Source organism: Ceratotherium simum, chromosome X (genome assembly GCF_057802395.1).
Source record: "Ceratotherium simum simum isolate JZ-2026a chromosome X, ASM5780239v1, whole genome shotgun sequence".
NCBI classification, from domain to species: domain Eukaryota; kingdom Metazoa; phylum Chordata; class Mammalia; order Perissodactyla; family Rhinocerotidae; genus Ceratotherium; species Ceratotherium simum.
Window position 1 is genome coordinate 100,334,697 of NC_141940.1, and position 13,489 is coordinate 100,348,185.

The 13,489-nt window shown below is 35.5% G+C and overlaps 1 pseudogene; it reads right to left on the bottom strand.

Annotated features, from left to right (window-relative positions):
• Positions 1 to 1,924: 1,924 nt before the first annotated feature.
• Positions 1,925 to 12,985, bottom strand: LOC147911957 (protein Mis18-beta pseudogene; annotated as a pseudogene).
• Positions 12,986 to 13,489: the final 504 nt, after the last annotated feature.

The window sequence follows — 13,489 nt, forward strand, 5'->3', positions numbered from 1 at the left end:
GTGAGTGAGGGACCTGGGAAGCAGATTCTCTAGCTCCATTCAGTCAATTCTTAAGATGACAGCAGCCCTGGATGACATCTGACTGAACCTCCCGAGAGACCCTAAGCCAGATCCACCCTGCTAAGCTGCTCCTGAATTTCTGCCCAACTAAGGTTTGGAATAATGTGCAGCAATAGATAAATAATATATCATAGAAAAAATATATGTAACATATATGTTATTATAAAACATAACAATGAAATAAATACATGTGACACTGTAGCCCCAAACTTATAAAATAGGACATTATCAAATGATTGCATCCATCTTCACTTGTCTACACCTATGTTAATACAGCACTTTTAAATTACTACTGATTGGTATTGCCTTGTTTTCTGGCAGAATATGTGCCCCCCTCCAACTTTTTTTTTTCTTTTTTATGAGTGGCTTGGCTATTCCCTTTGTCATTTCCTACACGTTTTATTTTCAATTGCCACAAGCTCAAGATCTCATGATCCATGAAAGAGACTTTTGGGATATTTGTTTGAATAGTATTTTGGACAACTGAATATTTGACATTAAATCCTCTTATCCGTTAACTTCATTTGTTTAGGTCTTTCAGTAAATTTTCATAATATTCCTCATACACATTTCACACATCTTTTGTTGGATTTATTCTTAGGTATCTTACATAGCCATAGAAGCTGCTCTTCACCAGTTTATTTCATTAAAATTTAATACCTAATTTTCATTGGCTTATTTACCCCAGAAGTAGGAACATAATCATCATTATTTAATTTTTTTAGAAAAACAAATGGACTTATTATTCTTTTTTTTTTTTTTGTGAGGAAGATCAACCCTGAACTAACATCCATGCCAATTCTCCTCTTTTTGCTGAGGAAGACCGGCCCTCAGCTAACATCTGTGCCCATCTTCCTCCACTTTATATGGGACGCCGCCACAGCACGGCCTGACAAGTGATGCATCGGTGCGGGCCCGGGATCCGAACCCGGGCCTCCAGCAGTGGAGCGCGCACACTTAACCGCTAAGCCACGGGGCCGGCCCCAAGGACTTCTTATTCTTATTCTTATTGATCAACTCATTTAGATCCTGCATAAAGAGATTAAGTTTGGTAATACTAGGAATGAAACCAACTTTTGCAACCAGATCCCAATGATGAATAAAAAAAATCATTTATTTAAAATTGTGTTTTCTTAGCCAAAACATATTCTATGTGACTCCTGATTCTTTTTTCTAAGTGAGCTTAAAAAATTAAAATATATGACATTCCCCATCCGTTGCCACGTATGGTGGTAAAAATTACATAGGCTAAATCAGAAGGAATCACGCAAAGTAATATACAAAGCAAAATATGAGCAAACAATATTTCAGTGAATATGTTTGATATGCTTTATCATTCATTTCATTATTATCTTGTTAGAGTTAGTTATTTACTACTGAAAAGAGAGGGATAAATTGTATACCATCCAGTCAACTTATTGAATATTATCTATAGAATATGTATGTACCTATATTTTGCATAAGAAAAAAATGGTTCATTCATATAACAATTGCTCTACATCGAGTTAATAGCAGTCAACTTGAAGTTCAATTCTATTTTCAGATCAACTGTGAATCTTTGGATCAGAGTACATATGAAACATTGTCTCATAATCCTTAAATTTGTAATCAAACATTTTTTAATGATAAATATGAAGTTGATGAGAAGCTAAAGTAATTTCCTAAGACAAACTTGCTATGAAACCTAAAGAGAAGATTCCTTAGTTTCTCACCTTTTAGTAACAGCTTTACAAATGACTCAAAAATTCTGTCTAGAGGTAAGTTTAATAAACTGCATTTTCCCCCATTCTTGAAGCCAACCATTCTTGAGAAATAATCTAGCAGCACTTGTCTTTGAAGATCACAATAAAGACTGAACTTGACACTAAAGTCTTGATTCTGGATCAGTTTTGGACTGATCAAGAGTCATTTCCTTCTCAGAATCCTCATTAGTGAATTTAAGCAAGTATGTGCATTTAAGCAAGAGCACTACTGAAGCTGGGTATCTGAGGGGTACTGTAGATATGAAACCAATTTGCTGTTTTTCCGGTGACTTAGGGGTCTCGAGGATTTGTGAGCTTGTTTTACAGGAGAGAGAGAATGCCTTCTGGGAGGTTGCGATCAACGGATGGCCAGCCCTCAGCAGCTGTTGAAGCCCAGAAGTCAGATTGCCCAGAGGCTTATTGGGAATGACTCCTTTGTTTCCCTGAAGCCCCTCCTGCCAAGCCCCTTAGCTTCTAGGGGAGGTGGATTTGAGCAAACCCAGGCTCCCACCTACTCATTTTGGCCAATTTGAATAAATCTTTCTCATCTCCAAGCACGGATGTCTGTGTTTGGCTTGCTGGGCATTGGGCACACGAATTTGAGATTAATAGGTTCGGTGTCACTACCTTCTCTTTCAGCTCTGCAATCTTTTCTGGTAGAGAGGTTCATTGTGATTCTTCATCTTAGATGCTCTTACTATGGCTTTTGTTTTTAAGAGCTAGCATATGAAAAGTAAGGCAGAAGTAACCTCTCAAAGCAGCCTGGAAAGCATCAGTGGAATAAAAATGGAAAACAGTGGAAATCCTGCAGCAATTACAGAATACAAGATTATAGGTGCTGCCTCTGAGTGAAACTTCAATGTCCCATGTAAGGGTATTTCCCGAAGGATATTATCTTTGACTCTTCTTGGGCTGCAGCCGGGGTCTTGGCTCCTCAGCCCCTAGTCCTGCAGGGCCCAGTGGTGGGGACCCTTTCACCATCTGCTCGTCCCACTCTACAGAAGTTAGAAAAGAAGGCTTGACAGTTGCTCAGTTGCTTTCTTAGTCCCATTATCACAAAAGTCGTCCTGCAGCAATTTAGCATCGCACCAAAAACAGTCTTTTGATATCTGAAGAGGTACTTTTTTATGTTTCTGTTTATTTTTGACTTATGGTTGAAGTAGAGAAATGAAGCTGTAAGCTCTCCAGTGCTGGAGTGTCTAATTGAGAAAAGCCTTTTGTGATATGAAATATTTTCCTATCTCTGGAGGATACTAATGAATTAGATTACACAGTTTCCAAAATTAATGGAGCTTTATTTTAATGGATTTATAGGGATTTATAAATGTTTCTCTATATCTGAAAGTTCCAAGGATTTTCAGAAAACAAAGAAACTGAAACTTTCAATGTGCTAGCTTTTTAAGAGGAAAAAAGGTTTCTTACAGAAACTATAAGCATGTTTATATAAGAATCCAAGTTTACATATTCAAGGTGAATCTTTGTACAGATTAGACTGGTTTCAAAACAGTTATATGACTTTTCTCTAACTTTTATGTGTTAAGTAAAACAATCAATGCACTTTATTTTTTATTATATTTAGGTTTGTTTTTTCATGAAAAGACTAGTAATTCTGAGCTTTCTAAACTTTTTACATTGGCTTATTGATCAGAGAAGCAAATTTATTTCTATATACTGTTTAGGATTGTGAAAAATTTAAAACTATGTGTTCATAATTCTGACAAAATTTTTATGTTAACTGTGATTATGTACAAAGTATTATGGGCATCTGCACATAATTTCCCAGATTCTGATATGGACTCATGAGCTTTGCTCATCTGCTAATTGTTTTGCATGATAGATGCTTTCTTTTCTCTAACTGAGACTCTACTAAACTAATAATAGCAGAAAAGTACAACTGTGTGTGCAAGGTAATGGATGTGTTTTTTAAAAAAAATGATGGTAGTTTGTGAAATAAAGTATCTGTTTCAAAATATGAAAGAGGATAATAAAAGACAGAACCTCGATAGATATAAAAAGTTGCAGAATTTTGCAGGAAGAAAATATAGTTTTGGTTTTTAGTAACTGCAAATAATGGAGCTGAAAAGAAGCATTGGAATGTATTAACATTTTGACAAATTTTGCTCAATGTTGATGGGCTTTTTCTCAAGATAATTTATAAAGAAGGAGCTTGTGAGTCTTTTATTTGTTTTTTTATCCATTGAAATGACAATTGATCTTTAAGTTTTAAGTGTTAACAAGGAGTAACAAAAAGGTTACTCTCTGTGTAACCTGCTCAGAGAGCAGAAGTTCAGTATCTCACCTGAAAATTTTTCAGTGCTTTGTGTTGATTTTACCAAGTTCTAGAACAGGAGTCAGAATTTTTTTTTGTAAAGGGCCAGATGGTAAATATTTTGGGTTTTGCAGTCTATAAGGGCTTTAAGATCTGTCACAACTACTCTGCCACTGTAGCAGTAAAGCAGCCATAGATAATATGTAAATGATTAAGTGTGGCTGTGTTCAATAAAATTTTATTTATGAGCACTGAAGTTTCATGTAATTTTCACATGTCTTGGGCCGGCCCCATGGCTTAGTGGTTAAGTGCACGCGCTCTGCTACTGGCGGCCTGGGTTCGGATCCCGGGCGCTCACCGACGCACCGCTTCTCCGGCCATGCTGAGGCCACGTCCCACATACAGCAACTAGAAGGATGTGCAACTATGACATACAACTATCTACTGGGGCTTTGGGGAAAAAAAAAGGAGGAGGATTGGCAATAGATGTTAGCTCAGAGCCGGTCTTCCTCGGCAAAAAGAGGAGGATTAGCATGGATGTTAGCTCAGGGCTGATCTTCCTCACAAAAAAAAAAAAATTTTCACATGTCACAAAATGTTATTCTTGTTTTAATTTTTTTCAAACATTTAAAAATGTAAAAACTACTCAGCTTATGAACTGTACTCATGACTAGGCCTATGGGCCATGGTTTGCTAACTTCTGCAATAGATTATTACAAAAATAAAAGAATAAAGTGTCCTCACTTTTGAAAGAGCTAAAATTCTTACAACCATGAAAACTTCTTCTATGTTTATTTAAAAATATTATATTATCACTTTGATTAAATAGATAAGCAAGTATTGCTTCTCAAGTGCCCATCATCCTATCTTAATCAAGTACCTAAATCTCCTTTGATAACTGTTCTGATTTTGTCTTCCCAGCATCAGACCTTTAATTTTTTTAAAAAAAGATATCTTTACACCTGAAATCTGAAATCTTTGAGACTTCCCAGTGGGAATTAGAAAATCACAAATATTTCTTCTTTCTCCTTATTAAAAAAAAAAAAACATGCTACAAATATTTAGGTTTATTTGGTCTGCTCCATATTTATTAATTAGCTCAATACTGCTGTAAGACATAAATGAGAAGAATAATTAAAAAATAAGAGAAGCTCATCCTTACCTAGGTTAATTTTGCACATGTAAACTGCTATTAATATAAAAATTTAAGAGATTTTACACTTTATAGCAAGGTCTTGGGTCAATGTGCTTGCTATTCATAATATTCAGTTCTTATCCTCAAGGGAAAATGGATTAAAAGCTTATGAAATAGTTATGTGTTGTAGACCCCAATGGATCTCTTCCATTTTGATATTATTAATTACGTAATAATAAGAACAGCCATTTACTCTCATTTACAGGTGAACTTTGCTTTCCTCTGGTTCTTATTTGAAGTCTCAAAGGTTAGAACTCACATCTTCAACAAAGAAGGTCAGTCACCGTGTCTTAAGGACTGGACTCTACCAGGTATCTTAACTATTGATACATCAAAAATAGACTCTTGACTAAAGACTATCAAGCTGGTATTGCTTAGAAATCTTTCCAACTGTACCAGAGGACTGAATCAGGCTTTCTAGGATTCTTTTTATTTCACAAGAAGATGACTTCATGAAAGCAGACTGCTGATCCTAGGTCCAGGGGAGCAAGAATTAATTACATAGGACTGAATAAACTGATGAGAAAATTTTAATAGCAGTTATGTGTTTGGAATATTGTTGATATTATTTTAATGCTCTATGTACTGACGAATATACAAGGAATCACTTTTTCTTCCTTCCAGATCTCTTGCCCTCAATTTAGAATATTATGCTGTATAAATGGAATACAAAACATTTTTAAATGGAATCTAATTCTCACTGAAGTCTCATAATTCAAAAACATATATTTTTAATGAGTTTCCTTATTTTTGTGGTAATAGCTATTTTCATTATTTCAATAAGAATCTGTCTCCATTTTACCTCAAATTGGAAAAACTGATTGTGCCGCTAAAGACATGCTGCAGTGTTATATTTGGAAATGAGTCACTTTTAATCAGGTACAGCAAGCCCACTGTTAAAGAAGAAGAGCACCAATGCCTACAAAACTCTCATAAGAAACCAGCCTGGCACCTGGCTTATAGGGCTCCAGACTCACAAGTGATAAATAAAGTCACTTCCTGGCAGGCCAGGAGCCTAGTATATTTTGAGGGCTTTGAGGAAAGAGGAATTTACTAATTCTATGGGTACTACAGTGATGTCTGCGGGAGAGATTTTCTTGGCCTTCACTTCGTGGCCTAGACTTTATAGAGTCTTTTAAATGCACCAATCCTAGATTCTTTAAGAAAATTTACAAACAAAAGCTAAAAGTTTTGCTTCAGTGTCTGTTAAATACTACATGAACAAGGAAGCTTATATGGTTATTTAGCACCTCTTACTGCATCTGTGAAAATAATCAATCTAAACTATAATGAGATCAACTTTTTTTTTTCTGATCAATATTTGGAGATAATTTATGATCAAAGCAGGGAAGGCCATGGACTAAATGTTTGTGTCTTCCCAAAATTTGTATGTTGAAACTCCAATGCTCAGTGTGATGTATTTGGAGATGGGACCTTTGAGAGGTAATTAGGTCATGAAAGTGGAGCCCTCATGAATGGGATTAGTGTCCTTATAAGAAGAGATATGAGAGAGATGATCTCTCTTTCCGCCATGTGAAGACACAGGAAGGTGACAGCCATCTGCAAACCAGGAAGGCGGCTCTCACCAGAACTTGACCATGCTGGCACCCTGATCTTGGACTTCCCAACCTTCAGAACTGTGAGAAATAAATTGTTGTTTAAGCCACCCAGACTACTGTATTTGTTATAACACCTCAAACTAAGATGGGGGATTGTTAAGAAAATCATTAAAACTGGAAAAAAGGCAGAAAAGGTGGATGGCATGTCTTTTCAATGTTATTCTGAAACGTTTAATAAGCTCACCCAAGAATTATATAATTTTCTAGGAGAATGTACTTGTGTTTGACTCTGCTATTTACTACTTGATCAGAACTCAGACACTATGAAGTTACTTACTAACATGTAAATTTCTATCTGATAAAAAAGATAATCCTGATGGTTATGGTTTGATTGCCCCATAGGACAACAATGAGTTTTTATCTAACCAAGCAGTCCTACTCTAAAAATTTTTAGATGGGGCTGGCCCGGTGGCGCAAGTGGTTAAGTGCGTGCGCTCCGCTGCGGCGGCCCGGGGTTCGCTGGTTCGGATCCCGGGCGCGCACCGACGCACTGCTTGGCAAGCCATGCTGTGGCGGCGTCCCATATAAAGTGGAGGAAGATGGGCACAGATGTTAGCCCAGGGCCGTCTTCCTCAGCAAAAGAAGAGGAGGATTGGCGGATGTTAGCACAGGGCTGATCTCCTCACCAAAAAAAAAAAAAAAAAAAAATTTTTAGATAGCTTTCTTCATAGACTATATAAACCCCTGTTTATCAAATGCTCTTGGATCGAGTTTTACCATCTTAGTGGTTTCCTCATTAATTAGCAGGTCGAATAAAATCTTTGAGATATACTCATTTTATGTTTGTACAAGTCATTTTTAACTTTTTAAAAGTAATACTTTGACCCATATAAGGTATTCATGTTTATAAAAGCTTGCATTTTTATATAAATATAAGAATTCATATGGGTAATCACATAAGGTTTCAATATCATACAATAGAAAATTAGGCTAGATTTTAGTTTCCTTTTACCTTGAGTTATATTTAAATTTTCTGATGCAGACTTTGGATTAATTAGATGTGTATCCTTCTGTGATGGCAAAGAGGACAAAAGGCATTCTGAACACAGACTAAATGGTCTTAATTTCATGAACCAGGAATTGTTTCTAGAAATAACTGATCTTATTTTCCAATTACTTTCAGAAATGACAGAATAATAGTAAATCTCCCAAAGCCAAAATTGTTTTTGGTAGATATTTTCCAAAAGTCATATTGTGAATACTAATGAAGCCAATGCAACAATTTCTTTAGTTACTTCGATGAGCATTTAGCAGCTGACTCAAACTTGGCAGGCCACTGGGAAGTGGTGTTGCACAAAATCAGAATGTTTTTCCCAACAAGAACAATACTAAAATTTTCCTCTGGCCAGGGTGGATCACTAAATACACTTGTACTTACAAATTTCCTGTGTAAAGTATGTATACTGTATTCTATAATATGAAATGGGGTTTTCATCAACCATTTGCTAGGGCAGGTGAACTAATTCAAAGCTGTTTGTAAGAAAAATGCTGACTTCATCTGCAGGTAAAATTACTGGGAGATGAGAAAGTATTGTGTCATCTCATCCAAGTGAGAATAAGGTCCTTGGCTATCTCAATTTAAACACTCACACTCCCCCTTCCCCAATGTGCAGTCCTTATACTTTTCTTCTCAGCAATCATCAATATATAATACCTTTTTGTTAATTTTATCTTTTCCTTACTAAAGTATAAATTTCATGAGATCACAGATTTTTGTCTGTCTTCTTTTTTCTGCTATTACCTGCCAATTAATAATTGTGTCTGGTACATATAGAAGTGCTCAGTACATATAAGTTAAATGAATTGAATGAAGTAAATGAATGAATAAATGAATGGGCCTTAAGTCCATTTAACACTGATAGGATAAGATATTTTTAAATAGGTCAAAGCATCTCTCATTTGAATTTTCCTTTTATTACATAATGAGATTCATATGATATTTTTGTTTTTATTTTGCTTCAGTGACATTTAATGTTTGATAAATGACAGAAATTGTTACCCCAGGTCACTATTATACTGTATTATTTTCTTACAAATTCAACAACTTGTAAAGTTTTTATTTCCATTTTGGTACTTTTCTTGTGTATTTTTATAGATTCTCTCAAATTCTGTTGTTAATCAGATAAAGTATATATTATAAATAAATAACATCTGTGTCTAACCCATAAAAAATCCATTTTTAAAAACTCTGAAATGGTTGTTGAAATATCATTCATATACCTATTCTACCAAAACCCTTCAGAAAACAAATAAGTTTGAAAAAGAAATACTTTTTCTTCCTTGCATCGGTGAACAACTATGAATTTTGAATAATTAAATAATCTCCACAAAAATGTTACATATATTTAAGTTAATTTGTAGTGATAGGAGCTTTCTTTTAGGATATGTGCTGTGACTACGTTGGTAAAAGACGTGCAACATTTTCTCCTATTGACAAAAAGATAATCAAAGGAGTTAGCGTAGAGGAATAATTAAATACACGCAAAAATTGAATTCTAACTTCTAGGAGGCTTTGCCTTCTGTGTAGTGAGTTCAAATAAAAAAATGCCAGCACAAAAATAAGTTATTAGATAGTATTACTTCACCACCAACCATTTAGATTGATCAAGCATATTTCTTTTCCCACAAAGGTTAACTAAATCAGTGTACAGTTGATCAAATGAAACAAAACATCTGACATTGCTTATGAACATATATTTCATCATCTATAGTACATGTTAACGTTCTAATTGATATTTTGGATTGTAAATATAAACAAAAATATTATTGCAGTTTAAAATTCAATTGAAAGTACAAAAAAATTCAAATATTGATAGGTGGTGTAAACATTCCATTTATTTGTGCACCTAGAGAGTCTTTGTCAGTTACTCTTCAGAACCTATAATAATTTTCTCTTTAAGAACATTGCAGATATTATTTAGAGATTTTTCACGTTACGATGGCAGATAATCACTACTAAATTGCTCTCCAACCAAAAATTTCAAACTTTTAACATCATTGGAAACCAGGAATATTCAATGTATAAAACTCAAAGAAGCATTTCTACTTACTAAAGTGTAAGTGAGGTCCTGAGGCAGAATGTGGTGTGGACAACAGAGATACGAAGGGAAGAAGGGACCATAGAAACTTCCATTTATCTATCTGTTAAGTTGCTTCACTTTCCCCCTGAAAAAAAGAGAGGACTGTATTCTCTGTTCTCTCCAGTCTGCCCCATTCATGCCTCTCATTCTCCAATCAGCCCCATTCTGAGTTGAGAGAGCTGTGGGAATGGTGTCCTTTGGAGAATGTAGTTCTTTATATACCATCTCCGCTAATGAAAGAAAAAAAGAATTCCTAAGAGTATCCAGAAACAGATCTCTTCCTTATGGGTATATTACCAGGCAGTGAGACCAAGATATCCTTCCTTAGAGCAGAAAATTTACATAAAACAAATAGAATTACAAAACAGCAACAACAAAAACTATTTTGTACCAGTTATGGGATGGGCTAATCAGTTCTCTTTGTTTTGCAAATTAAGAAAATAATTTTAATAGCAATCGCAGTATCCCGTGGCTTTTATGAGAAAGGAGAATTCACCGATTTAGACCTGATACTAACATAACACCATACGAAGTTTTATACCTTCTATTTCATGGATGTCACAAGCTGCAAAGACAGCAACAACAAAAGAAAACAAAGCCCAATCTTTTGCAAGAAGATGTACCACATGAACTGAAATTAGTTTCAGGAAGCTGATACTCTATTATGTAAGAGCATTGAAAGCCATGATGAAAACACAAGAAACCGTGATAAAAATTGAGTTGATTTTAAAGTTAGGAAGAAATAAATAGAGAGAACAGTGAGACAAGGAAACATGTCAAAGGATTTAATATTGCAGACTGAAATTCAGTCTTAGAAACAATAAAGCGTAGTGATGGTGTTACGGAAACTGAATCTGTCTGTGGAGGACAAACCTAGGACACTTTCTCTGTATACAGAATAACAGAAAAGAAGAAGACAATTGCAAACCACAAGATAAGACATGGGAAGATAGAATGAGAAAGTTTATGTTCCTAAGGAGAAGATCAAAACCAAAGAATATGAAAGAAAATCAATATAAGACATAATTTATGAAAACATTATATAACTGAAGAAAGTTTTAACTTATAAGAAAGTATTTACTAAGAAAAATACTTCATCTTATCCTAGTGAATTTGTAAAACATTCCAAGAAAATATCAATAATTCTACAATCAAGGATGCAGAAAACGACTCTTACTCCAAGGAATAAAAAATGACCTTTGAAACCTCTGCAATTATAAGTGCAGAAGAAAGCAGAGTAAAATCCACAATATTCTGAAAGAGAAAGGAAGTAAAAATTTATACGCCAGGTGGTTTGTGAATCATGTGTGTAGGGCAGAGAAAGTGAACCACCCATGTTCTCTCATAACATACACTTGAAGATATATTCTAGCCAGCATAAATACGGGTTATTAATTTATGCATCAAATATTTAATCATAGCTATCTGTAGTATCATTTTTACAGTCAGACACTATGCTAGGTACTCAGGATAAAAAGATGGGCCAAATTTCACATAGCACTACCAGGTGATACTTGTATTTAGGCAGTGCTAGAGAATGTATAACTCGGAGATAGGACCCACAGGGGAATAAGAAAGGATCTCTGAGAAAGTTTTCATTGAATTGAGAACTAAAGAATGAGTGGGAGTAACTAGAGTCATTGGGATGAAGGGGCAAGTATATTCAAAGATCCTGGAAAGGGAGTAACCACGACGTGGTCATGGAACTGAAAGAAGCCACTGTGACTACAGAGGAAGAAAAGAGGATCATAGTGTCACATGACACATGGGAAGTGGTAGGAGCCAGAGCATGCACGGCCTTATAGGCCATATTAACATTTTTGGTCTTTATCTGGAAATCATGGGAAGCCATTGATTGATTTAAGGTAGGTGTGTGTGTGTGTGTGTGTGTGTGTGTGTGTGAGGGACATGTTCGGATTCACATTTTTAAAAGTTCTTACCAGTTAAAGTATTGAGGAATAGACTAAAAGGGAACAATTTGGACAATTTAGATATAGGGAAACAATCTATGGTGCTACTTTATTTGTGCACCTGGAAAGATGGTGAATTAGAGTGGTGGTGATGGAGACGAGAAATGTGGACATCTTCAAGATGTACTGGACTAGGGGCCGGCCCCGTGGCTTAGCGGTTAAGTGCGTGCACTCCGCTGCTGGCGGCCCGGGGTTCGGATCCCGGGTGTGCACCGTTGCACCACTTCTCTAGCCATGCTGAGGCCGCATCCCACATACGGCAACTAGAAGGATGTGCAACTATGACATACAACTATCTACTGGGGCTTTGGGGAGAAAAAATAAATAAATAAATAAAAATTAAAAAAAAAAAAAAAAAAAAAAAAGATGTACTGGACTAAAAACTAGATTTTTGATGTGTGCAATTTATTGGACAATTTATTGCACATTTATGCTTTTCACTAAGATAAAACATGTTAGGAGATGTGGGTTCAGTGTTAAGGAGAAGGTTACATGTACAGTGGGAGAATTTTTGTGAATATCCTTTAAGACATTTAAATGAAAATCTCAAATTTCAAGAAAACACTTGGGTATGGATTTCTGAGGTGAGTTCTCAGACAGAGATACAAATCTGTGAATCATCACATATGGGATTTATTAAAAACTTTGGAGCTGGATAGGACAGAGGAAAGAGCTTACAAATATATAAGCCTGGTAAAGAAGAACTGGTATTCAGCCCCAAAAGAAGTTAAAATTAAACTAAAAATAAATATTTTTCCAAACATAATTTTTAAAAAGGATTCCTAATAAGAATATATATAACAAATGGCTTTAATAAGATAGAGGTTTATTTCTTTCTCACCTAAAATAAGTTACATGTGTATGCAATCCACGGATGGTTTGATAGCTCCAAGGTTACCATCATCCTTAGCAAGTGATTTTGATTCTCAAGTTCTCCTCTGGTTCCAAGATTGCTGCTGTAGCTCTAACCTCACGTCTTTGTTCCAGGCAGGGAATGGAGAAAGGATGGAGAATATCCAGAAGACTTACCTGATTTATGCTCCATCTCATTGTTTACTCCTAGGCGCAAGACCACCCGGAAATGTAGTTTTGGGCTGGGCACACTGTCATCTGGAATGAAATGTGCTTTCTGTTACTAAAGGAGAAAATAGGCATTGAGGAGGCAACTAGCTGTCTCCACTATAAACATACTGTGGGAATATCACTCTCATACTCTACTGTTTATGGTGTATAGTATTACTGACTTTATGAATGAATTTTGGCAAATTACATTCAAATATTTAAAATTTTTTTACACTTTTGACGGAGTGTTTTCACTTTTAGGAAGTTATGCTAATGAAACAGAGTAATTCTGTCTCACCAAGCAGACTCTGGAAGTTTACAGCTATGGGCATCTTGGTATTAGGTTGGAAACAACCCAAGTGTCAAGAAGACCAGTCAAAGTTGTAGGTTTGGATATCAACTAATTACTTCTTGAATGGGGTACGGGATACAGTTGTGCCCTTTAGGATAATTCACACTGGAGCTCCAGGACCCATTATTTTAATAATAAAG